Below are 24,463 nucleotides of genomic sequence, written 5' to 3'. Positions count from 1 at the left end.
CCAGTCTGTTTCTCTGACAGGATGGGGTTCATGCTCCAAAGCATGTTGAATGCACAGTTCTTGGAGGGCTGCCGGAGCAGGAACGGGGTCAGGACAGGGCACAGATCTGTAGCTTCTTGCTTGGCCTGGCAGTGCCCTGTTTCTGGTACCTATACACAGGCATTTCTATCAGAATGGAGCTCTGCACGAGCCACAGGTCCTCTTCTGCCAAGCTTGGGGAAGCAGTGAGGGGTGTGAGCCCTGAACCCAGGCCTGTGTGCAAGTTCTGCAAGCAAATTTGGTTCTCGATACTTTCAGCTAAACCCCTACTTGCAGACTGTAGCTGAAGAGTGGACCAGGTTTTCCAGGGTGGTAGTGGCTGCCCATCCCTGGGAGTGTTCAAGTCCAGGTTGGACAGGGACTGGGGCAGCCTGGGTCTAGTGGAAGGTGACCCTGCTGATGGTGGGGTTGGTGGACAAGATGGTTTTTAAAGGTCTCTTACAACACAAACCAGTCTGTGATTCTACATTGAAAAATGAATATTTTCCCCTGTCCTTGATCACTGCAATCACCTGAGTTAATCTTGCTGTGCTGGGTGAGAGACTGTTTTATATAGCTGGTACTGCCCCGTTTGAATAACTCCTGAAGGATAATGTGTACAGTGTTGTTCTAGAAAAAAACCCCCAGATTTTAGGATTTTGAACACTAGGAAAAGGTGCTAATTTTTCTTTGGAAGTGATTTGCTGGTAGTGAGAACCCATCATTATTCAGTGCTTGCAGGGAACATGAGAAGTGTCTGGGTTCTTAGGCTTCCACAAAAAGCTCAACTGATAGTTGTGCACTGGTGGCAGGAAGAGTTTGAGCTTACATTATTTGACTTGGAGAGCTTGTCTCAAGTTATGTGAACAGATGTTTCAGATTTGACTTCAGCCTGGCAGAAAAGGGAGATCAATCTAGTCCCCTGCATTTCCCATCTTTTGCTTGGGAAAAGAAAAATTCAGAAGTGAGTTTCTTCTTTTCCTTATAACTGGATTTTTCTTTACCGTGAAACTGAAATGCAAACACCTGGAAAGGAGGAGAGATTCACTTTTATCCAACCCAGTACTTTAAGCTTTTCACCTGTTTGCTCAGCTGCCTTTTATTTGTCAGCATTTTCATGTGAGGAGTGGAAATTTTCTCTGAAAAACATCACAAACAAACCCCCAAAACCTTTCCCTCAGAAGACACGGTCTGCTTTCCACATTTTGGTGCATCACACATCCAGGCAGCCCTTTGTATAGTAGCTTGTGTGCTGCAGCAAGAGCTATATTAAAAAAAAAAACCAACCAAACAAAAAACCACAAACTTCTCCTGACACAGCTGTCAACAATTAAACTGTGTGAGGCTTTGCTCACAGAGGTTAGGGAGAAGCCCAGGGAATTCTGAAAAATTTTCAGAGAGAGAGCACTGAAAATACATGCCAAAAATCAGGGAATAGATTGCAGATGACAAATACACATCTCCATGGATTATCTGGGAAGAATTTGGTTCGACAGTGGCTGTGGAGCCATGGAGCTGTGCTGGATCAGGCTGAACGTGGCAGTGCATGGAAATAATTAAGCCAGATAAGCATGCCCAATACTGACTTTTATGGGAGAATTCACCCGTATATTCAATGGGCAGATCCCACAGACAGCTGGAAGGTGGAGGACCCTCCACTCCTGCTGATACTGCTGCGCAGTTTTGATACCAAACCTGCTGTCTGGAAACCCTGAGGACCTGTTTTAGGGCAGAAGATGTCCCCCAGTTGGGGACAGGACAGCAAAACGATCTGTTGGGGCTGGAGAACAGCAGGTGGTGACAGTGGAATGACACGTTGTAATGTATCAGTCCTTGGCATATCCCTGTAGGCCTGGAGGAGATCAGGTCTGTCACGAGCAGCAGATAAAGAGATTAAAAAGTGAGAGGAGCCGCACAGGGAGGCCATGCTGCCAGGTACTGTGGGCACAGGCTGTCCCGCCCCATCTCTTGGGCAGAATGAGCTCCCATGGTTGGATTTAGCCAGTGACCGTGGTGGTTGAGCTGCTGGCTAAACGTGGCCTCAGCAGCATCTCAGAGGCCATGAAATCTTTGGGACTGGAGGGAGCAGAGCTGAGCACCTGTATGCTCTCCTTGGAGCTACCACAGGCAGTGCAGCAGAGCTGTGCCCACGCCCAGGACAGCCTGGCCTCGGGTGGGAGCTCTCCTGGCAGCACAGGAGCTGGTTGATTGTAGTCCCTTGTGTACGTGGTAGCAGAGTCACGTTATAGGCACAGTGCTGGAAGTTTGCTGCTGCTGCAGCAGTGTTTGTAGCTTAGGCCCTCAGCTTCCCAGGGATTTCAGTACTGTGTGATGTGGGAAGCAGCTCACCCTTTCCTTGGTCATCCCTTTTTCGCACAAAGTGTCCGCTGAGTTCTGCCAAATTAATAATTTATTCAACTCTCTCACATGGCAGCCCATGGTGATGCAGCCCATTAACAGCAGCAGGTTTGAGTGAGGCTGGGAGTTCCCCAGGTCCCAAGAGAAGACTGGAATTGTCCCGGTTGCCTGGGGAGAGCGTGAGGGTGGTGGGAGATGGGGATCTGCCGGGCGCAGTCAGCGGTCTGAAGTCGCATCTGAAATAGCTGAACCGTGACATTTTCTCTTGACAGAAACGGTGAAAGGCCACAGACATTTCCTTTCTATGACTCAGAAACTTGCAGATCTTTTTTGATTCACACCTTATAAGTAAAATTAGCCTGTGCCTCCCTGCTGCCAAACTCTCGCAAAGCAAAGATACTTGTACAAAGGAATTCAGCAACAGAAATGCAATTCACCTGTGGACCAGAACACTGTCATTTCTGACTGGAAGTGGCACCAGAAATGCTTGCAGGGATTTCCGCTTTGCCTTTTGCATATTGTTGGTAGAAAAATAGCTATTTGGGAGGATAATGCACATATATTAGGGGACAGGGAGGGGAATGAGCCCCATGAGGCTGCTGCAGTGATGAGTACAGGAGTACAGCTTTGGCCATAATGTTCAGTCATTTTGAAACAGGGATCTTCAGCTGTTGTTATCGGGAATGTTGTGATGTGAGCTGCAACTACTGCTGCTCAGGAGGACATTTCCTGCCCCAGGTCTGAGTCTCACTCAGCACATGGGTCTTTATGCTGCTTGTACCTTGGCAGAGAGCTGTCAGACATATTCCTGCATGTGGGGATTCTTCAGATGAGACTTAATGAGGGGAAGGTTTTGTTGATTCTTAAGGCAGCAATTGTTTGTGACGCTGATGAATGTGATGTTACCTTGAAATATGAACTTGCCATCAGCTAGGAGCATCAGTCAAAAAAAGATCTGGCACTTCAAATCCATGCTGTTCACAGTCTATACTTTGCAGCCAGCTGTAAGTGAAGCCCCAGTTCCTGTGACTATGCTCCTGGGGACAGAGCCCGATGGCATCTGCAGGGTGGGGCGTGAGGCTGATGGTCCCAGAGCCACAGAGAGGGGTTCCAGCCCCTGCACCCCTCTGCCCACAGACAGCGACCCCAAACATCACGGTCCCTGAAATGCCAGCACGGAACAGATGTCCCCAACAGGGTTAACTGCCTGGGACAGCCAAGGACAGCCGTCAGCTGTGGACCCCTAATGCAGAAACTCGTTCGCTCATAATCTGTGCGGGTGAGTTTTAGAATAAAGCCAAGAGTGCTCTGATCTTAGCCTGAAATACTGATATAAATGGTGGGAGGGACGGATGTCTATAGTATAATGCAGAGGTATATAATATCTGTAATATAATATATATAATACACATGCAGACATTTTTCTTCCTGGAACACCAAGAGCTTTAAACCAAAGTAATTTACTTAAGAAAAAGTTAGGCACATTGCAGTGAAAATAGAACTGCTTATATGACTTTACCCGAAAATAATACACTTGATATCTTTGGTCATCAAGTGAAGCCTTTCTAAACAATGACACGTTTTTGTGGCCATCTTGGCCACGTTTGTTCCTTCTGCTTGATGAACTGTGCACGGAGAAGTGGATCTCCAAGGAGTGAATATTTTTGCCCTTTGGAAATGTGTATGAAAGGGACAGCAGCATATGGACTTGGCATGCCCCAGGGATGGCTGTGGGAGCCTGGGAACATTTTGTGCCTGCAGCAAGTGTAGGAAGAAGGGAGGAGGAGAGCGGAGCAACTGCAGCTAGCTGTGTGGTGATGGCAGTGAGTCTGCAAGCAGGAGCAGCAGCGGGGCCCAGCCGTGACCCAGTCTCCATCACAGCTGAGGTGAGGAACAGGCCTCGTACCCTGCCCCTTCCTTGCCTCATGGGTCACAGCAGGACTGGGAGATTCTCGTGAAGAGCCACAGGCAACATCTGGACCAGAGAGTGCAGATAAAATCGCTGGCCACAGCAAAATCGAGCTGGGTGCTGAAGGAAGGGACAGAAGAGCGCTGGCGTTGGAAGCTCAGATCTGTCAGCAGTCAGAGACTTCAGCTTGAGTGGAGGCAGGAGCAGGCCATGGCTTTTCCAAATGTACCACCATAAGATGCTTTTATGGATCAGTAACTCCAAATGTTGTACAGAACAATGAACTAAAAATGAGACCGTAGAACTCCTGCAGAAATTGCAGGTGAGCGCAGGGCAGGTGAGCATACCACAGCCAGATGGGCACACACAGCACACATGCACAGAAGGCCTGAGAGGCTGCACGTGGCCATATCTGGCACAGCAAGGCTGCAGCACACTGTCTGAGGAGAGCGATTGCTGCTTGCAGCTGTAATGGCAGCGCGTTTGGTCTCTCATTACGGATCTTGGAGAACAGCCTCCTCAACTTGAAAAGAACATGTACAGTTAAATAGAATGTGTTTTTCTCTGCCCCAAATGTGTGATGCCCCCCAGGGAGGTCCAGGAAAAGGTCCATGTGCCTTTTGGTAGGTGTTATTGCCCACCTTAACAGAAGATGTTCTGACTCACTTACAAGAAGTACTGATAGAGGCTGTGCCTGTGTCCCACTGACACCCTGAGCAGATGCATTTAGTCCCTCACTCTTTAATGCTGGTATCTCCCTCTTTTGCTTGCAGCAGCAGCAGCAGCAGCAGCACTGGTCTGCCATCACTGCCAGACTCACCTGCACGAAGGACCTGGTGACCCCGCGCCATTGCCTCGCATGGTTTCTGCTGGATGGTGTCTTGTATGTGACGGCTCCCACGCCCTGGCATTGAATACCACATCCCATTTCTGTGAAATGATACTGATTTGCAGATACACAGTCTCTCCCCAGACCTATGCCTGCCCCAGTAACTGCTGGGAACCCCACAAGCCCTGGCAGAGGTGCCAGAACTCCCCTGTGTGCAGAGTGCCAGGCTACCGCAGCGCTTGCTCATGGAGCAGGGGGAAACATGAATGAGAGCAAATTTTAGGTTTATTTTAGTCAAGGAAATTCAGGGATGTTAATTGCTGAGCTGTCATAAATTTCAGTGACTGCAGAACCCAATTAGCCTCCAATTTAATTTCATGCTAATGCCATTGTCAGCTCTTTCTGTACCACAGGTGAGGCAGTTTTATATGTGGCTCTACAGCTGCTTTGTGTGGGTGGTGGCTTCCTAGAACCTGACACCCAGTAAGGAAATCGGGGCAGCATTGGAAATGCTTTGAAAGGCCCTGAGGTTTCTATACATTTTTTTTAATTGCTGTCCCACGGCTGCCACACACATGGCTCATGTGGGCACCAGCCCTCATGAGGCACAATTTCCCCTTGGCTGACACCTGGTAAAAAATAAGGCTCAACACAGTGCTGTTGGGGCTCACTCACTCACAGATCTGAAGGGGACAGGCTGCTAACTGCAGGATGCCATGGACAAACACCCTGTATCTGTAAGCAGCAAGGAAGGACTGGAGTGTTCTTTAGGCAGTGGCCACCTGCGGCTTTCTGGGAGACACTAGGAAGGATGGTCAGCACTGCCCACTTCTGCTGGCCTGGTCAGAGTGCAGGCACGTGCTCTCCTGGCCATGTGTGCTGTGCTCCATGCACCCCTGCTCTGGGCTGCAGCATGGCTGCAGCGCAGCACTGAGGTCAGCGTGCCCAGGATTTGTCAGCACTGTCAGGAGTGGGAATTTCAAATGTGGCTGCACCTTGTGGCATTCTTCTGCTTGCAGGTATTTCTGCACAGCTCTGGTCTCCCCATGTTATTCCTCGTGGATCTTGAGCTGGTGTAAAAGTGGTGCCTGACAGAGTAGCCTGGGCTGTCTGGAAACACCTGGGCACAGTTGGCTTTGAGGCACAGCAGGGAGGTTGTTTTTTTTTTTTTCTGGAAAATACCAAACACATAGATGGGAACAAATGGGAGATGAGCACCAACATCTGTACCAGGAGCTCAGTACTTTTATCCAGTGGGGCCACGGCATGGGAAAATTGTCCATAGGATGTAGAAGTTTATTTAAACATGTATTTAATGTTAATGAGTGGACCCACAGCGCAGGCTTTCTGACTTGGAAGCCCATTGCTGACGTAGAGCAGCTGAGTTTTATTTGCAGAGAATTGTTCTCCAGTGTATTTGCAGGTGCAACACAGTGACACGTTAACTGTTTGGATTTCCCTGTTGTGCTCTCAGCTACCCTGGAGGATATACAAAGGCTGGAGGATGGCTGGAATGCCATAGCAAGTTTTCCACAAAGAAACTCAGTGAAGCTTCAGAAATCTCCACTGGCTCATGCTGCTTCTGAGGCATGTCCAAGCTGATGGTCACATATGAGTCCAGCTCCTTTTGAAGGATTGAAAGCTTTGTTTTCCAGAAGAGCTTTTCTGGGCCTTATTTGTTCTGGACTGACCCTGAAATAAAACTAAGGCCTGACAACAGAGTAGGTATGGCAGCCCTGTCAAGGAATAGATAATCTCCCATCTTCAAGTACACTTTCTATTTATGTTGGCAGTGTACAGACTTCTCAGGATTTTACCTGCTATCCCAGACTAACACTTCAGAAGTGCCACCAAGGAAACTTCTCTGCATACCTCTTTCTGTCTCAGAACTTCTTAACTGAATAATGTGCAGTGGCAGATACATCACTGCCCGTTGAAGCTCACAGCTTAAACATGTTCAAAAGGAAAAGAAAATATTTGGAAAGTATTTTTTTTTACTATCAAACAGACCTGGAAATTGTATCAACTGAGGAGGTATACCAGTTGTTCCTTGCAGCTTAATTTTTCAGGGTTAGTTTATTTTTCACGTTTATCAGAATGTTTCATACCTCAGACACCTCAATCTCTGCAAGTGTCAGGGTCCCCTGGAGGGGCCAGCAGCTCTGTGTGCCCCCAGATCAGCTGGCAGACATCTGCCTTGTGTTAGGAGAAATATGATCTTCCTGCTGGCTTGGACCTGTGGAAGGGGGTGGGAACATGATGAAGCTGCTGCTGCTACCAACACATAACCCAGCATTCCAGAACAAATAAGCAACATATACAATGAAATAAGTTGCCTGTGTTTTCTCAGAAAAAAAGATGAGCATTTTCAGGAAAAAAAATTCATGTTTTTCTACCCCCTTTTGTTGAAGCTGCTGTGGATGCCAGGTCGGTTGTCACCCGTGGGATTGGCTGCTGGGTGGAGGCTGCCTTGGTTTTTTACCATCTGACTCCAGATCTGGCTCCTGGCTTTCTCTCCTTTTTGACTGCCACTGCAGTCAACAGGGCTTGGCTGGAGTTAATTGAATTAAATGGGACACTTGCCAGGGACACCGGTTATCTCCTGCAGTCATTAGCACAAGGAGGGTGTAAGGATTAGCTCTTGTTTGCTGTCTCAGGTGTTAGTGGTGATACCAGCCAACATGTTAAGGTCTTGTCAGCAGCAGCATGTTCTGGAAGAGACAGCAGCTGCTTTAGCTGATAATAATCTGTATCATTTCTTTAAAAGGCAGCTATTCCTCACTGGAGTAATTTTATTTTAGTCCTTGTTTTGAGTAGTTTAATGAGTTTCTTTTCATCTCTCATTTCAGGGGGTCAGCAAATGCATAAGGAAGGTACAGTCACCCTTCTGACTGACAGCACTCCCCAAAGGCTCACTCTCCAGCCCTGGAGCCTGCTTTGCCAGCCCTGGGAGCACTGCTGCGGTGTGGGGTGAGTGATGCAGAGGAGTCACTGGTTCTGGGTATTGCTGGAGTCACACGAACTCTGCAGTGGGAGAGGAAGGACCTGGGCTTTTGATTTCTGACAGATATTGCTCTGATAAATAAAGAAAAGATTTAACTACCGCAGGAAAGCGTGGGGACTTGCTCTTTGGCATTCTGGAGGAGAGCTCCTGGTACCGCAGGTCAGTACAGTCACTGAGGAAGCAATGGGCCCCACATCCATCCCGGGTGTCCACATCCCAGCTGAGGCGCTGCCTGTGTCCGTCCCACGTCCCTCTGCAGCCGTGCCCACGTTCCCCGTGCCCGTGTCCCGCCCGCAGTGCTGTGTGCTCTCGGTGCCTCACCTGGAAGTGAGGCCTGCTGCACTAATTAACAAGAAACCTGGCGATGAAGCGCCCCAAGGGCTGCTGAGCTCAGACACGTCTCCCATCCGCAGTGCATGGGGTGGGATTGCAGCCTCTGTCCGGGGGCTCCGGGCGTGCCCGGGCAGCGCAGCAGCCGGACAGTCCCCAGTCCCGCTGGATGCTGCCACTCGGGGTGAGCCTTGCCCTGTGCGGGGCTGGCAGGGAGGTTCTGCCGGAGCCACAGGAGCTGGGCTGGGCCCTCGGCGGGTGAGAACAGCCAGCACAGCAAACCTCGACCTTGGCTTGTTCGTGGATTCATCCTCCCGTAACCCCCTTGCCACAGGCAGGCTCTGTGATGACACAGCCGGCGCACGCTCCACGCAGCCCCTCTGCACGCTCCGGCTGCTGGGAAAGGCCCCTTGCTTCGGGGAGTCATTTTAAACTCACTTTGAGGGGTCTTAAAAATTGCTGAACTTTCAAAATAAGTTCTTGTGATGGAATATTTATTGTTGAACTCAGCATGAAATGTAAAACAAAGCCTAAAACCAGGGATGCTTTTGGTTTTAAGTGTAAATGCTGACAGGATTTTTCATTTATTCAGTATTTTAGTAGTGAATGCTTAAAATTATTCTGGTGCTTTCTGTCCTCAGCTGTTTTTCTCTCTGCTGTGGTTAGCCCTAGAGTCTGCGTTGAAATGAGTAACATGCAGAGATCTGGCACTCATGACAAGCTCAGCCTAGAGTGGTTTAAGACATGTTAGTGTAGGGATTTTCTGGCAGTGCCATGGGGTCAGAGCCACATTATGGCCCTGTTACACATCGCAAGAGCAGCTGATGCCTTCCCTGGTGCTCACAAGACTATAACGGGGTCAGTTTTCACCTGGTTGGAGCCTGCCAGGATCACCAAATTGAGTCCATTCTGCCATTGGAAAATTGTTCATTTTCATGGATAAGTCAGAATTAATGTTGTGTGGCGGTGAGAGTGCAGCTCAGTGCAGGGTCAGTGAGGTGCTGACGGGCACTCTGGGGCTGCCGGCCATGACCTTGGCACAGACTGCCCGGTGCCAAGGCACAGCTGTCAATATCTCCTATACTATGCAGCAGTTTCAAGAAATACAAATATATAGGATTTGAGCAGATCCGAAAATCCACAAAATGCCTTTTGTTCTCTTTAACAGAGTTACGTCAATGTCTCTTTCATGTAAAATGTCCATGGGGCTTTTCTGCTTCCACGGTGAAGTGCATTCCAAGCAGTAACTGCAATAACTAGTAAATTGAATTATAAGGCACGGGGGCAGAGCTGGGCTCCCGCTCTCCTGCAGCAAAGCCACTGCTGGCTTCAGCTCTGGAGGTTGGCACTGATGCACCTGAACTGCACAACCATCACTTTCTCAAATAGATATGTCACTTAGGTTTTCCTTAATCGAAATTTCAGCTATTCCTGCCTCTCCACATGCCTCTGTGCACATACGTCTGGCCGTGACCGCTGCTGTGTTTGGAGCTGTGGCTTTTGTCAGAACCCAGGAATGCAGCCTCAGGAACAGAACCCTGCACAGGCAAACTTGGCAGAACCTGGGCAGCGTCTGGAGCAGCAGTTAGGAATCTGGGACTGGGAGCTGACCGCACTGTTATTGAGTGGTCTTGCATTCCCAGGAGGACAAATCAGGGCCTTGGTTGCCAGGTTTGCAGTTTAAAAAAAGCCTTTGCTTTACTGAATGTACAGCCTAAGTGTCATTGTTCTCTTCTCCATTCTGGGTTGTTTTTCAGAAAACAAGACCAGTTTAGGAAATTTAAATCTCTCCTAAAAAAGAAATTTAATCTAGAGAAGTCCCTCAGTGCTTCCATTATTAGTATAAGCCAAATTTATTTACTTCTGTAGCTGAAATTGCATTACTAAAGAACATAAAGTTTCTTTAATGTTGTTTGATGGTTTTTGTCTGGTTTTGAATGGAAGTTGGGATTATGTGACCATCTCGTGGCTGTAACACTTGTCAGTTCATTTAAATTAATATTTTAGTTTCTTATTTATTATCACAAAGCTTATTGGTTTGTTATGAATGATACCCAAATTTGTGATGCTGAGAAGGTAAAGTTGCGGTGTGAGCCCACCTGGAATCCTTGTCACAGGAGAAATGCACAGGGAGCAACCACGGACGGGCTGGTTCACCAGCACTCCAGAGGGCTGTCTGTTTGTGTGTGTCACGATTTTCAGGTTATTTCTCATATCCTGATGCCACTGAAAAGTCAGCCTTTTTTAGAAAAGTGTAGAATCTAATGAGCAGCGTGTTTGAAAACCTCAGCCATTCCCAGGGCACAGGTGAGCGATACAAACACGGCACAAGCAAGTGACACCTGGGGATGGGCGTCTTGGAAAGAAAACATCAAAGGCATCACACAGTGATCAGGGGTGGGCAAGTGACAGGACCAGGGAGCTGGAGACTTGTGCAAAGCTGCTCGGTTCTTCACCCGGTGCCAGGGAGCTTCAGTTCACAAAGAGAGTAGCTGGAAAAACTACCCAGAAATAGATGACCTTTCAAAAGGCCTCTAATATACAATTACCTGATGTTCACTGAAGTGGTTCACGTGCTTCCCACTCTAAATGATTTTCTAGGTTCACCCATGTGTGAAAAGGGGTCTGATTTAATGGAGGAAAGAAACTTCAAAAAGGAGAGAAATACGCCAGGGAATTTTACTGGTTGTTTGCTCCAAGGGAAGAAAAGGGCAAATAAATGCAGCCACCTCAAAGTCACCTTTTGACTTTGAACTTTAAAAGAAAGGAACATAGGAGAACTCTGAGGTATTGACAGCATTTGGCAGAAGCTGTTCTATGGAGATAGGTAGGAAACTTAGGATCCAGTGGAATTTGCTTTCTTAGACAGATGATAAGTTCTTTTTTCTTTTTCCTAGTATAACAGAGTTATTACAGCCCCTGTTTTCCTTACTGCCTTTTCTTTCCTTCTGCCCTGGGTCATCTGGTACAAGAGATGCTTTGCCTGTGTGGCCACCAGTGCTCACACCAGGAGCTGGGCATGCAGAGTCTCAGCTCTGATCCTGAACCAAAGCAAGCGAGTTATCTGGGGCTGCCATCTCTAGTGGGCTTTAGGCAAAATACTTTTCTAAGGAAATGATTTCTATGGCTGGCACAGAAGTGCCTCTCCTGTGCCCAGGTGCACACAGCAGGCTTCAATAGTTCAGTGTTCTCTTCACGGCCCCTGCTCTGAGCCCCCAGCAACACGGGGGAAGGGGGGGCAGAGCCCACCCCCACGTGGGAAAGCAGCAGCATTCACAAACCCAGAGACTTTTGGAAACCAGCGAATGGGATTTCCACATATGATGAGAGAGCACGCTGGGCAACAGAAACTATATTTGTATGGCAGAAATTTATTTTAAATAACCTTGGAACATAAAGATTTTCATGAACAAAAGCAAGTGACAGTCCCGTCCCCCATCTGCCTTATCTGACAAAACAAAGTCCCTGAGACAGGTCAGACAGACAAGAGCATCAACGTGGCTGTTGTAGCACTGAAGCACTTTTCGTTTGATCAGGTATCCAAGTATCCTTTTGGAGAAAAAAATCCCAAAGTTTAACTTTGGATCCAAAGCATTAGACTTGTGATTCCACAGAATTTTGTCACTGTTCTATTGCTTTTCAATGTGAGCTCATGAACCTGGAATGAAATTGTCCTTTGGGGACAAAACAAAACAGATGAAAAATAAATGCTCATGTAAGGTTTGGAGACCAAGGGGTTCCTGAGCCATGGTCTTTATTGTGTTTCTTTTCCATCAAGTTCAGGAGAAACTTTGAGCAGGATTTGCTGCAGTTGAGGGAGACAGAAAAAGATCATATTAAAAATAGAAGAACCCTGAACAAGGTTTTTCAAAAAGCCATTTATTTTCCTATATGAGACATCCAGATCCAAAAGTGAATGGTGAGTCAGGAATGCACACAGCTCCAGCAGCAGCTTCCAGGCTCTCTGACTGTGGCTGTGCTGGAAGGCAGGTCAACCTGAGCTCACAGCAGCAGCAGTGTGGGATGATGTGGAGCTCCTCAGGCTTCTGCCTCCTCCTTTTGGAGGCTGCACAATGTGCACGTTGTGTTCCTGAATTCATGCCTCTTCTGGCAATTTGTCTGCCTGACCCTTGAGTTTCTGTGTTCATCTCCAGGGCCCAGAGCTCTGCCAGCAGCTTGCTGAGACCACGGGCAGGTGTCTCAGCTTCCCACAGGGACTGCTTCCCACAGGGACTGCGTCTCTGCCGGCTGAGGAGCTGCCACGAGGGTGCCAGGAGTGCAGCCACACACAACTGCACTCCCCGTGTTCTAAGGACAGTGTGCTGATGAGCCAGCCACAGCAGAGAGACTGAAAGATGTGAGAGTTTCTCCTGGAGCCTGCTTTTAGCTCTGCATGGCCCTGTTTGGGAATGGGCTGTACACTACATGCCTTTAGCTTGAACTTGCACTTCATCAGTCTGAGAGGAAGAATGGAAGAAATGTTCTGAGAGAAAATTCCATTTATGTCTCTGCCACCTGCTAATGGCATATGTGAGCTGCTGCGTGCCAGTAGCCGATGGCAAAGATAACATCAGTGTGGAGAAAATTGTGCGGCGCTGAAAATGAGACTCGTGTTCAGATAACCCGATAGTTCAGCGCCTGCTGGGGCCAGGTGTGGGGCCAGGCTCTGCTCACCAACGCTCACACAGACACACTCAGTGTGACGGCCCTGTTGGAATCCCAGAAATCAAATCTTTTAGGGCAGGCAAAAGGACAAAAGCTGAAAAGGTTCTATTCACATCCAGCCCCAAATCAGGCTTTGCTGCATATACCTCCACAATTACTATGAGCCAGGGCAAGGGAGGCTGACAGGTGGGAACAGCTGCCAAAGTGCCCGGTAAAGCTGCTGCTCTGAAAACTGACATAACGGCAGAGTAGACAGAGTGGGCAGCTCTTCAGAAGTAAACGTCCATTTACAGTAGGATCATAAAAATATCTGAGGCACTCAACAGCAAAATCCTTGTTGCTTTTCACCCTTGTGCCACCTGGAGTTTTTCCCCGGTGAGGGACTTCGTGGTGTTTTGTGTGAACCGAGAGGTAATTGTGAGCAACTATTTAAATAGCCCTAATTATGTTTAGAGAAGACTGGCCCCTGAAAGCAGCTAGGATCTGTGAATAAACATATTGACACAAGTGACCACCTGATCTATGCATATGGATCTAAAAAAAAGCCACTCTGCTAAGTTTAAATTCCTCAAAGTAAAGCTGAGCAGACACCAGGCGCCAGCAGCTGTGCCTGCCCAAAGCAGCGCGGCGTGGCCACAGCACGTCCTGCCAGCCCGCGGTGTCCTCTGAGAGAACCTGGGCCTTTAAATACCGGCCTTTAAATTCCCTGTGCACAGAGAAAGGTGAAGGGACTGGGCCCCCCGAATGGGGGATGGACAAGCCCAGAGGCTTACCTTGCTTAATCTTTGGGCAAACACGCTCAGCGTCTGCTGAGCGCAGCAGCTGATCCCAGCTGCACCAGCACCGACCCCGCCGGTGCCAGCACCGCCCTGCACAGCTGGCCCGGGGCTCCCAGGGGACACAGGGCACCTGCTGCCAGCCCACAGCTCTCCAGGAATGGAGAGAGCCCGCTCCCCACCCGGAGCTCCCAGGGGACAGTGGGCTTCCAGCTTGGCCGTGGCCCTTAGCAGCCAGAAGTTTTGGATGAGAAAGTCAGTGAAAGAGAGGACAAATGTGAAGCTGTTGAACATGTTCAGCCCTTCAGCACAGGGGTTGAAGAGTTCACAGTGACAGCCGAGATAAGGCCAAGCCTGGTGATGGGCCCCAAGCCGTCCCTGCCCCAACAGCCTCCTCCTCCTCCTCCTCCTCCTCCTCCTCCTGCAGTGAGCACCCAGCTGCCTCATGCCGCCCTTAACCATGTCTAGCTTAAGCACAACTTAACAGCACAGAACTATAACACCCTATGGCATGGAAATGGGTCAGAAACAAACTCTCTGTCTTTCTGTATTAACACAGGTGCCCCTCCTGGCTCGGAGGGTTTCACAGCCCTGAGATCTCATTGCTTATGACTTGAAGCAACTAGCATCACCTCAGGCTATAGGGAGAAAAATTTCATTGAACCACATTGCCTCTCTGCTAGACAAACCACAGAAAGATAAGTCACTCCCAGAATGTCAGGGTTTTCTGGACACCTTCCAAACAATCACTGCATTTCATGCTTGAATGCCCATCAGTGAATTTCCAGTACAAAATGTAAACAGAGACAACTAGAAATCAATGTCTGGTGCTTCCTTTGCACCTCCCTAGAGGGGAGGGCTGTTGGCATCATGTATTCAGTCCCTCAGCACCGGCAGACTCAGGCTGGTGACAAGACAGGTGAAAGAATAAGGCCTGAGGTCAGTAGATGCCCAGTACAGCCACTGAAGCTGCCTGCTTCCAGGAGCTGTGGCTGCTGCCCCAAAGGAAACAAGAGCCCTGCCTGGTAGTAAACATCTTCAGTTACCACACAGAAAAACCTAAAAAGCCAAACAACAATCACCTAGCCAACTCTTTAGGGTGGGAAAATTATCAAAAATCAAGATGAGGTGGATGTAGCATGTCTCCTCCCTGGAATTCCCGGGAGTGTTTGTTGGTGGCATGCCTGGTTGGACACAGGGCCAGGACCGTGCTGGTCACCCAGCAGCTTGATCCCAGCCTTCCTTTGGCTGAAGGAGATCCATGTGAAGGCTGGGTGGGACAACTGCCAGGGGTTAGGAGAGATCACTTCTGCCCACAGGTCACTTCTCCAGCAAGGCACACCTTGTTCCAGGGGTGTTACAGCCCTCCCCCGTGGTGTGGGACCTCAAGGGGGTTGAGAAAGCACATGGAGCAAATAAGGTGAATGGCACCAAACCTTCTGGGGGGATCAGTTTTGGTGAATGTTGCCCACCCATAATTCAGAGCCACTCTTTGCAGCAAGGCAGTGCAGGCAGGCAGAGCAGCGTTCATGTCAGGATGGTGCCGGTCTCTCTGCTGTGCTACAGCTGAAGCCCATGACAGGGAGAAAGAGAACCTCAGTTGCAGGGCTGAGCAGGCAGGGTCAGATCCTGCCACAGTTTTGACTCACAACTAGACGGACTCTGTACTTTTCAAGTTGCAGAATTTAGGCTTTCTGCATTTCAGCTTTACAAATCCTAGTCAGTGGTTTTGCCACTTTTCATCTATAAAACTTCTTGTATTTTTCCGTGCTCCATCCAGAGTTCCATCCATTAAACTCTAATTTTTCTGCCTTTCCTCATTTGTAAGTGGAGGAGGTTGCCCTCAGAGAGGCTGGTTCTGAGGACAGTGGTAGTAGCCATGGAGTGCCCTATCCAGTGAAGTCTCAAATGAAAGATAGGATGACTCTGGAAAGCATGATAAAGTCTTTAAAAATTAAGATAGTACTAGTGCAGGCCCATACCTGCTGCTAGCATGTGAGATTCAGAAATGCTGCTGCTGAACAGCATTTCCATGCCAGGAACCTGCATCAGCTGCTGTGGATGCAGATCCATCCTTCAGCTGATCCTACAGCATGGGTTCTGGACACCTCCAGTTCTTGGACTCCTTCACCTCTGCATCACCAGGATTTCTTCAGCACGGTCATTAACAGCTCACAGATACCTGCCACACCTTCCAGCACACGCCTCTGCATTCCTCACCCTGCTCCAAGACATGCTTTGTTCATGGACTCAGCTCTCAGAGCTCGCACTCACCCTGTGATTCACACGGGATCAAGTTATATGAAGTGCTGGAAAGTTGTGGTCATGATGGATTTAGCCTTGTCCTTGAAAGAACTGATCCTGTCACCTAACCAGTACTTTTGGGAGGTATTTTACAATTTGTATAAAGAAAAAATGTACTGGAAATACCTTATCTGTAGTGACTATGTCTGGACCTCAGTGCACACAGAAATCCTGCAATGTCCATTGTTTGACATGCTTTTATCTGTTCTATAACCTGTGACCAGAGTTCACAAGCTTTCTCCCAGCCTGTGGTCAGTTTATAAAGCTTTCCCTGCGCTCTATCACCCATGCCAAGTCTCCAGTCCCTGGGTACTGCCAGTATTCACAGGTCTCGGAGCTGTTGGGACAGACAGCTCTGTGTGCAGGGATGCAGTACCTGAGAGCCCTGGTGGAACAAGCTGAAGGCCCCAGCACCTGACCCTGGAGGGTGCCTGGACTCTGAAGCTGGCACAGGCCAGATGGAAAATGATCCCATCTCCCCTTTCTCATCATTGTTCTTACACAGCACAGCAAATCAAAACCTCAGACCAGCACAACTCCTCTTGTTGCTTGCTCTGCAGTCTAGGAAAAAGAAAAAAAGAGCAAACCCAGCTCCTCGTTTCCACATGAGTGGGAACCAGTAGTGGTTGGCAAATTTCTAGACTGGGCCAAGGGAAAGATCTGAGTCCTTCCTTAATATTAAAAAACTCGGCTTCAGCTGATTTCATTGTCCATTTTTTATTCTACTCTCAAATTTTATGTCCTTATTTTTTCATTTTTAAGGTTTACGTAGCACCAACTGCTTCTCAAATAGTTCTGTCCTTTAACTAGACTTATAAGCTGCACTTTGAAAGTGGATGCTTTGTGGTCATCACAAAAATCCCTCCTTCTGGTATTTTTGCTAACATCAGTCCCCAGGACATGGGCCTTAACAAAGGGAACATATTCCCTACTGATGTGCCAGACAAAAGTTCATGGCTTTATCTTGCTGAAAATGAAGTCTTGATTATTCATGCAGTTCCCAATTAGTCATTCCACACCCTTGAATTATTTCTGACAGATGTGAAATGCCTTCTGCTGAATTCCTACTCCAAGGAACTTTTTGCATGACTGGTTTATCAGTGAATGTGAGCAGACTCATGATTTACGGTGCTTCATCATCATGGCATGTGTAACACTGAACACGATGACTAGGGAAACCAGACCCACCTAATTTTGGTCATAGGTTCAGGGCCTCCAAAATCTGCCAGCAGCTGCACGAGAAGTGCTCACACAGGGCCCGCGTGTGCACAGGGAAACCCAGTTTACTCTGAGGATCTCAAGAACGGATTGGCTGAGGCCATATGGATTCACTCTCAGGGGTGATACGGAGACAAGTGCTAACCTGAAGGCCTATTTCTGTCACTTTTCACTTTCTTGCTTTCCCTTTGCTGCAGGAGTGCTTTTCCCGCTGGCTGGGCACCCAGCTGTGGTGCACTCCTGACGTGGCTCCTGTCCCTGAGCAAGCCATGGAGACCTCCCCAGCAGGGAGGGAATGCCCAGCGTGGTGCCTCAGCCCGCTGCTGGAAGTGCTCTCTGCTGTGTTTCCCTGCAAGGGTGTTAGTGCACATCTCTCTGTATGTCCTCGGAGGCACACATAAACTCTCATCCACAGCCTGCAGAACGTAGGGGAAGGCAGTTTCCCAAAGACTCTAAGGCTTCTCCTAAAATGAGGTGTCCCCAGGCTGGCCTGAGTACATTTATTTTCTCCTACAAAGAAAAGATCTTTCAGGGAACCTTCTGTGAACAAGAACCTCCTCCAAAGCAAGAAGGCAGCTGCAGTGAGGATGCCATGGGGGTGCAGGCAGCTCAGAGCTGCTGCTCTCAGGTGCGCCAGGAACGCACCCAGGGCAACTCACCCGCTCCCTCTGGGACAGCCCAGCACACGGGGCGTAGTCTGCTCAGCCAGAACCGCTGCCCTGTACATGCCATGCATGTATCTCACAGGGAACAGAGGGGTTCCTTACCAAAGGGAGCTCCGAGCTCCCCCTTGGAAAGCCCCAGCAGTGATCCCTGTTGCCACACCTGCAGTGAAAGGAGCCCTTGCTCTCGCTGCTGCATTCCAGCAGCGTTCCCGAGCAGCTGGCCAGGCCTGGCTCCATATGAGATTAAAGACATTACCTCTGCAATGGGGGATCTCAGGCTGGCATTCCACATTTTTCTCCTGCAGAGGTCTCGACACTGCAAAACAAAACAATAGCACCCAAAGCCATGTTAAGTCATTGTAGTGATTCCAAAATCCATTATTCCTCTGGCTAATTAAGAAAGCTTCAAGCTCAATCTAAGTCCTACAACTGCGAATTTTGTATTTGCAGTGGTGAAACTCCTCTCTTCTTTTTATCCACAGATGGTCATGATGATACTTTTTTGTTCAATAATTAATAATTTTTGTGTCATGTTTGACTTGGTTTGGGGATTTAAATTGCATGCCTCACTGAAGGGAATCTGTAATTGAGATACAAATCTGAGCACCTGAAGTGAATCTGAAGTGAAAGACTTCAAGCTTTGTGCACATGCCTAAGTGTAAGTTTTTAAATGTATGTTTTACTACTTTAAAGGCATCTACACAGGATGTCAGTGGAGGTCGATTTGTCATCACTCTGTCTTGTCAGCAGACCCACTGGATTCTGACAGCGGAATAGAGGCCATTAATTAAAACTGCCAGGTTTTGTCAGACCCTTGTCATGCTCCCTAGACAATTCAGTCATGCATTTCAAGTATTTGAAGCAGGAACAAGACTAAACCTTTCCATTTCCCTGCTCCATTCTATGCCTCTCTTTCTCAGAAAGAGGATTTATTCCTGCACCAATAACCCTATGCATTTTGAACTGGGGGTGTTGGTGTAACTTGGCTCTGCATTGAGAAAGGCCAGGGTTTGTGATGGCTACTCAGAGCGAAGCGGTGCAAAGGTTCTGGCAGTGACTCCCCACCTCCAGGAAGGTTACAGGGGATAATGCCACAAGTTTTGCAGGAATAAAGAGCTTTTTCTTACTTTTCTAAGAAGGTTCTTTGCTAGAATAAGCAAACAAAAATTGGACCTGACTTCAGGTCCCTCTGCTCCCACAGTTTCCCCACTGGAGCTGGTAACTGCTCCTGAAAATATACGGCTCTCAGCCAGTCATCCTTAAAGGAGAAGTGTTCGTTTTTCACGTAACTATGACCTATATTTAAAATTTTGCTATATTTACAAATTTACTCTTTATAGCACATCTATGGGCCCTTTGGAATGCATATGATGCAGAGCCAGTGGTCAACCCTTAGACTCATGTTTAGAAAACACCACCTTTGTTTTATTTACATGTTTATAATTGTCCCTGGCTATATTATAGTTTGTGAATTTCCACAGTAGCTTTCAAAGTAATGTTGGTTTGTCGGGATAGTAATATTGCTAAAAAGCACCTAAAATGTCAAATACAGGAATAGTTGTTTGCTTCTTCTTGCTACTACAACCTACCATAGATGTGGATCATGAGCCATATTGCTACAGCTTCTGAAATCAAAGTAAAGTATATAGCCCAGCACAGACATATTTCCTAATGGCTCAGAAGTGTTGTGCTCCAGCCCCCCATTTTACAGGAGAAAAGGAGGATATATGATAAGACGTTAGTGCCAACTGCTCACTTCCTCGACAGTGACTGCAGTTTTGTATGGGACAATCTGTTCTTCCATGCACTGCTCAGAGGTGGATCCTATTCAGAAACCCCTTCTCTGCCCCAATGGAACAGAGCATTAAGTCACCTTCACGTGGAACCACGTTCAACCAGAATGTCACAGATTTGCTTCTGGGGCCAACCTGAGCTGCAGCAGAGCATGGAGGAGACAGGTTTCAGGTAAGACAGCACATGCAGTTTGCACACATGTGAGGTTTGCTGACAGCAGACTTCCACGTGGAAGTCACACCAGTAATGAATATGTTCCAAAGGGAATTAATGAGGCACTTTGCCTGTGGGCTCCCACGCCTGCAGGGAGGCAGCTATGGAGGTGTCCGGTGTCTCAGATGTTCAAGAGGATTTCCCCACAGCTCACCTGGACTCAGGTGGTGGGCTTGGAGGCACATCACACTGCAGCCTCTGAGGCTGTAGAAACTAACACAGTAGCCAGGTCTCTTCTCACGGGCCTGCCCAGGGAATGAGGGGCTCTGGGCCACCGCGGGGCCGTCTCTCCCCTCAGTCAGCCTACCTGAGGAGTTTGCTTTTCTGCTCAGTGGAACGGTGGCATCTCCTAAGAGCACGCGTAGGCAGCTTGTGCACAGCACGGTGCAGCGTGAGGAATAAGCATAATGCTGAATTACCAGGTGGTGTGAGTAAGAGCATCTGCCAAGGTCAGCAGATATATGAGGTCAGCAGGTTTACATTCCTTCAGGTCAGAGAACAGAACAAGCACGATCTTATCCCCGTGCCAGTTCCTCCACATTGCAAAGTCACCGCCAGGCATGACGACACCTTCCCTGCTCTGGGAGCGAGGCACGGAGGGCCCGCTGCACTGCCCGTGAGAACAAACTGGGAGGAACAAACACGCACCAGCAATCTCAGGTACGAATGCAGAGGGGAACAAGCGCACCGGTTTTCCCACAGCGTGAAACAGCCAGGCTCACAGTATGTACCGCCAAAAACATATAAATGTTCCCTAGTGAAACCAGACTGTATTTATGAGGGACAGGGAGATCTCGGTGCCCATCCTCACTTGGTGTCTGCTCACCTGGGGAGCAGAAGAGGCATTCTGTTTAAAGTAATGGATCCAGTCTGGTGTCCAACCCTGTCAGGCCACGAGGGAGAGGACAGCATTACAGAGGAATCACATTTGCCTTCTCCTCACTTGTTATTCTGTGTGGTCATGTACTAATTCCTAAGCTCAACTATTTTAATTATTTTTATAACCCTTACTCATGTCACTCTGAATATTACTGTTATCCTTATAAATAGAGAACCCCCCTTCTCTAGAAATTTTAGCTATCCAGCTAACATGCCCTATGACTTTGAAATGGTAGAGAAAATTTATCAACAGAATTGAAAATAAAACTAAATTTAGGATGAAAGCCATACCTTTCACCCTCAAGGCTTATAAATGTAGTCTTGTCCAAAGTATAAGTGCATGTCTCCAAAATTAATATAGTTCTGAAAATTTCTTATGTCAGACAAAACCAGACAATTTTAGAGGCATACATATGTGTGCAATACAAAGTTATGGTTACAAAATCGCATCCTGGATTATAGAAAACAAATGTCATATCATACAGAGATTGCCATAAGGGTGGGAATTGCTCAGGATTGGCATGGGCCAGGCATAACTTTAAATGCTACTCCTTGGGCAATATCCAAAGGATCAGACTCGAACACCTTTACTCATTGTAAACTACATAGTACCTGGATAAGTGCTGAATACATAATAGCCAGATTTTTATATTGATGGCTAAACCCCAGCACCTACAAGTGACTATTGTCAGCAGCTATTGGGTATCAAAGAAGTCAATTTCTGAAGACCTGCTTGGATAACACATTTATCCTTTTCGATGCATAAAACTTGAATAGGGCTCTGGGAATTAGCAACATAAAAATAATGTTGGTGATGGATTTAAAATGTTCCCCAAACAGGGAATTATAATGAGAGAGGACCTTGGGAGAGGTCTTCTGGGGAACTTGGATCTTTCGACAGTTTTTAATTCTGAGTATTAGATTTTTCATAATCTCCAGTGGTTACTTGGCAACTGCTGTGGGCTATTGGATAACCCATCTGGGCAGCACACAGCTCCTGCCACAGGCCAGGATCCCTAAACTGCCTGTGGGGATCTGTCATCCTGACTCTGCCTGTGCTGCTCCTATTTTATAACTGCAGATCTCAAACAATGAACAATGCTTGATAGTCATCAGCCTGATTTCAAAAATGGAGTAACTGTGAAGTAATGAGATGAAGAAACTCACTCGATACCGTTGAATGAATTGATGTCCACACAAGGATTCGACACATTTCCTCATTCCTGGTGCTATTTGTAACCTACCACAAAAGAACACTGAACCCACTTCTTATGGCCATTCTCTGTGCTTCAACCGACCATGGCATCAAAGGACTAGGCAATAAATCTTCACTTTTCACAGTTTCCATATGGAGACAGGGAATCCATCAATCCACTATCCGCTGCAAACCCCACATTTTTGCTTTTGTGAAAAAGTTAGAGCTAATCCAGGCTGTAAGTTTTCTGAAGCATGTTTTTGCAAAAAAGGCCAGGGAACCAGTTTTGGCCGATGGCTGTCTCATGTCCTACATGATGTGGTAGCAAAAGATCTGTCAAAAATTGCTCAGAACTTAAATATGTGCAAGTTTCCCCACAACATTATTTATCCAGCTTTTGAATTCCTGCTTCACAGTAAATGGGGAAGAAAGGGCATTGCACTTCTGGAAGTGAAATATGAGGGGTGCAGGAACACATTCCCCTTGGAACCTGAGGATCCCACATACCGGAACCAAGCGGATGTTGTCTCAGACCGTTAGCACAGATACCACTGCTCCAAACAATCAGGACTCACTCCCTCGGGAGTCTCTTTAGAGGCCATCTAAACATTATTATTATGGAGTTGCAATAGCTTTAATGTCTACTCTGTAACTGCTCTCTCATCTTAAAAGCAGACTATCTTTCCTCTCCAAAATTCCTCTTAGTCTTCTACCCCAAGTATTACATAAGTCCTTTAGGAACTCAGGCCTGAAAATGGATCTATAACTATGGATCAAATTGTGCCACATAGTACTTATTTAAAGTATCTGATAAGCTCGCTGAAGTTTGTGTATGTTCCCTTTTTTTGCTTAGAAAACATATTAAAAACAAATGCCCTGCCATTATCCATGATTTTCTGTATATACACTGAGTATATACATAAATACACTGAGAGGTAATTTATAAAGCTGGTGAAAAGTCTGAAGAATCGTTCATACACAAAGAAAAGTGATTACTTACTGTTCAAGAAGAGGTTTTCAAGAAAATGAGCACCCTAGATTCTAGGAAATCCAGCAATGCATTATTGAAATGCCCATTAAAATAAAAAACCATTCCAAACAGAAAGATTTCAGACACACCAAGTCTATCAGAGAGATGTGGTTTTTCTCCAATATTGATATCACACTTTACTCAGTATGAGTTTGAAATAGATGAGAGAATATGCTGCTGAACGCCACATGAGCTATCTGAAACCGTTCACATTTCTCTCTTTACTAGGTTAAATGAAACCTGATCTGGATTCCACTTGATCATAAGATGGGAATGCTGAAAATGCCATAATCTATTTATACATCAAATTGAAGAAACATTCCATGTCTTTAAATTTCACTGCATTCCAGTGTATTAGTTAAATAGAAACAGTTTACAAACTGATTCACATTCAAACTGAGAAAGAAAAGACAGACCAACTATCTCATTTATTCTAAAGCCAGGATTGATTTCCTGGCTTTAAAACTATGCCCCAAACCCAGGTCTGCTCTGTGCCTTTCCTAAAATCCTTGTTCTTGCAGCAGTGATTCATCACTAGTGACAAAACATGGTAGTTGCCTTATGATGAGTTCTAAATGCACAGTTCTTTTTCAGCATCAAGAACATACTACAAACCCAAACTAGATTTGCAGCTCAAATTTTGTCCATACTTCTCTTCCCTCTGCCTCTAAACCACAAATGGTTCAACATACAGCAGGCGGCGAGGCTGAGAACAACTGTGTAAACAAGAACAGCCAGGTCACCCAGATGAAAACCATACAGGGGCTTATACAACCCAGAGGGTACTGGCAGTAACTCATCTACCAACAGACCACCTCAGGCCCCGTCCCGGGAAACAGCAGTCTCCAGTTCACAGACTGCTGTCATTGCCCTCAATTGTTTGTGGAATCCCTCAGGTGTGCACAGTGGTGTTTGACACATTATTCTGACTAGAGCAGCTGCTCCTATTCAAACACCACAACACCTACAGAAAAAGTGCAGGTGCCCATCATGAAGAAGAGCCTAATATGCTAAAGGCCTGTCTGTTGACCTGTACAAATGTACATCCTAGATTTTAACATCTCTCAGTAAAGTAAAACACAGCTGCCATTGACATTTGATGGGTTTTGCCATTGACTTGAAAGGGTAGGATCAGGCTAACAACAGCTGATGGTATTTCATAACATTTATTCATTTCTACTTGCACTTTTAATGTGTTTCAATGTGTGAAACAGTGTTCATTTTTCTCAGTTGTCATTCCTATGATTTTTTTTTCATTAGTTGTTGGATTTAGTGC

At 47.1% G+C, this 24,463-nt stretch overlaps 1 protein-coding gene across 29 annotated transcripts in view; it reads left to right on the top strand.

Annotated features, from left to right (window-relative positions):
• Window positions 1–24,463, top strand: part of TSC22D2 (TSC22 domain family member 2) — an 83,121-nt gene that overhangs the window by 29,139 nt on the left and 29,519 nt on the right. For 6 of the 29 annotated variants that reach the window (XR_009208147.1, XR_009208149.1, XR_009208154.1 and 3 more), the window contains 2 exons: window positions 5,062–5,168; window positions 7,964–8,215. The gene's annotated coding sequence lies outside the window, so the exon portion shown is untranslated. The other 23 variants (XR_009208148.1, XR_009208159.1, XR_009208169.1 and 20 more) reach the window with 14 other exon arrangements.

The sequence above is a fragment of the Hirundo rustica genome, chromosome 10, assembly GCF_015227805.2.
Source record: "Hirundo rustica isolate bHirRus1 chromosome 10, bHirRus1.pri.v3, whole genome shotgun sequence".
Taxonomy (NCBI): Eukaryota; Metazoa; Chordata; class Aves; order Passeriformes; family Hirundinidae; genus Hirundo; species Hirundo rustica.
This window is presented reverse-complemented; position numbering and strand designations above follow the sequence as displayed.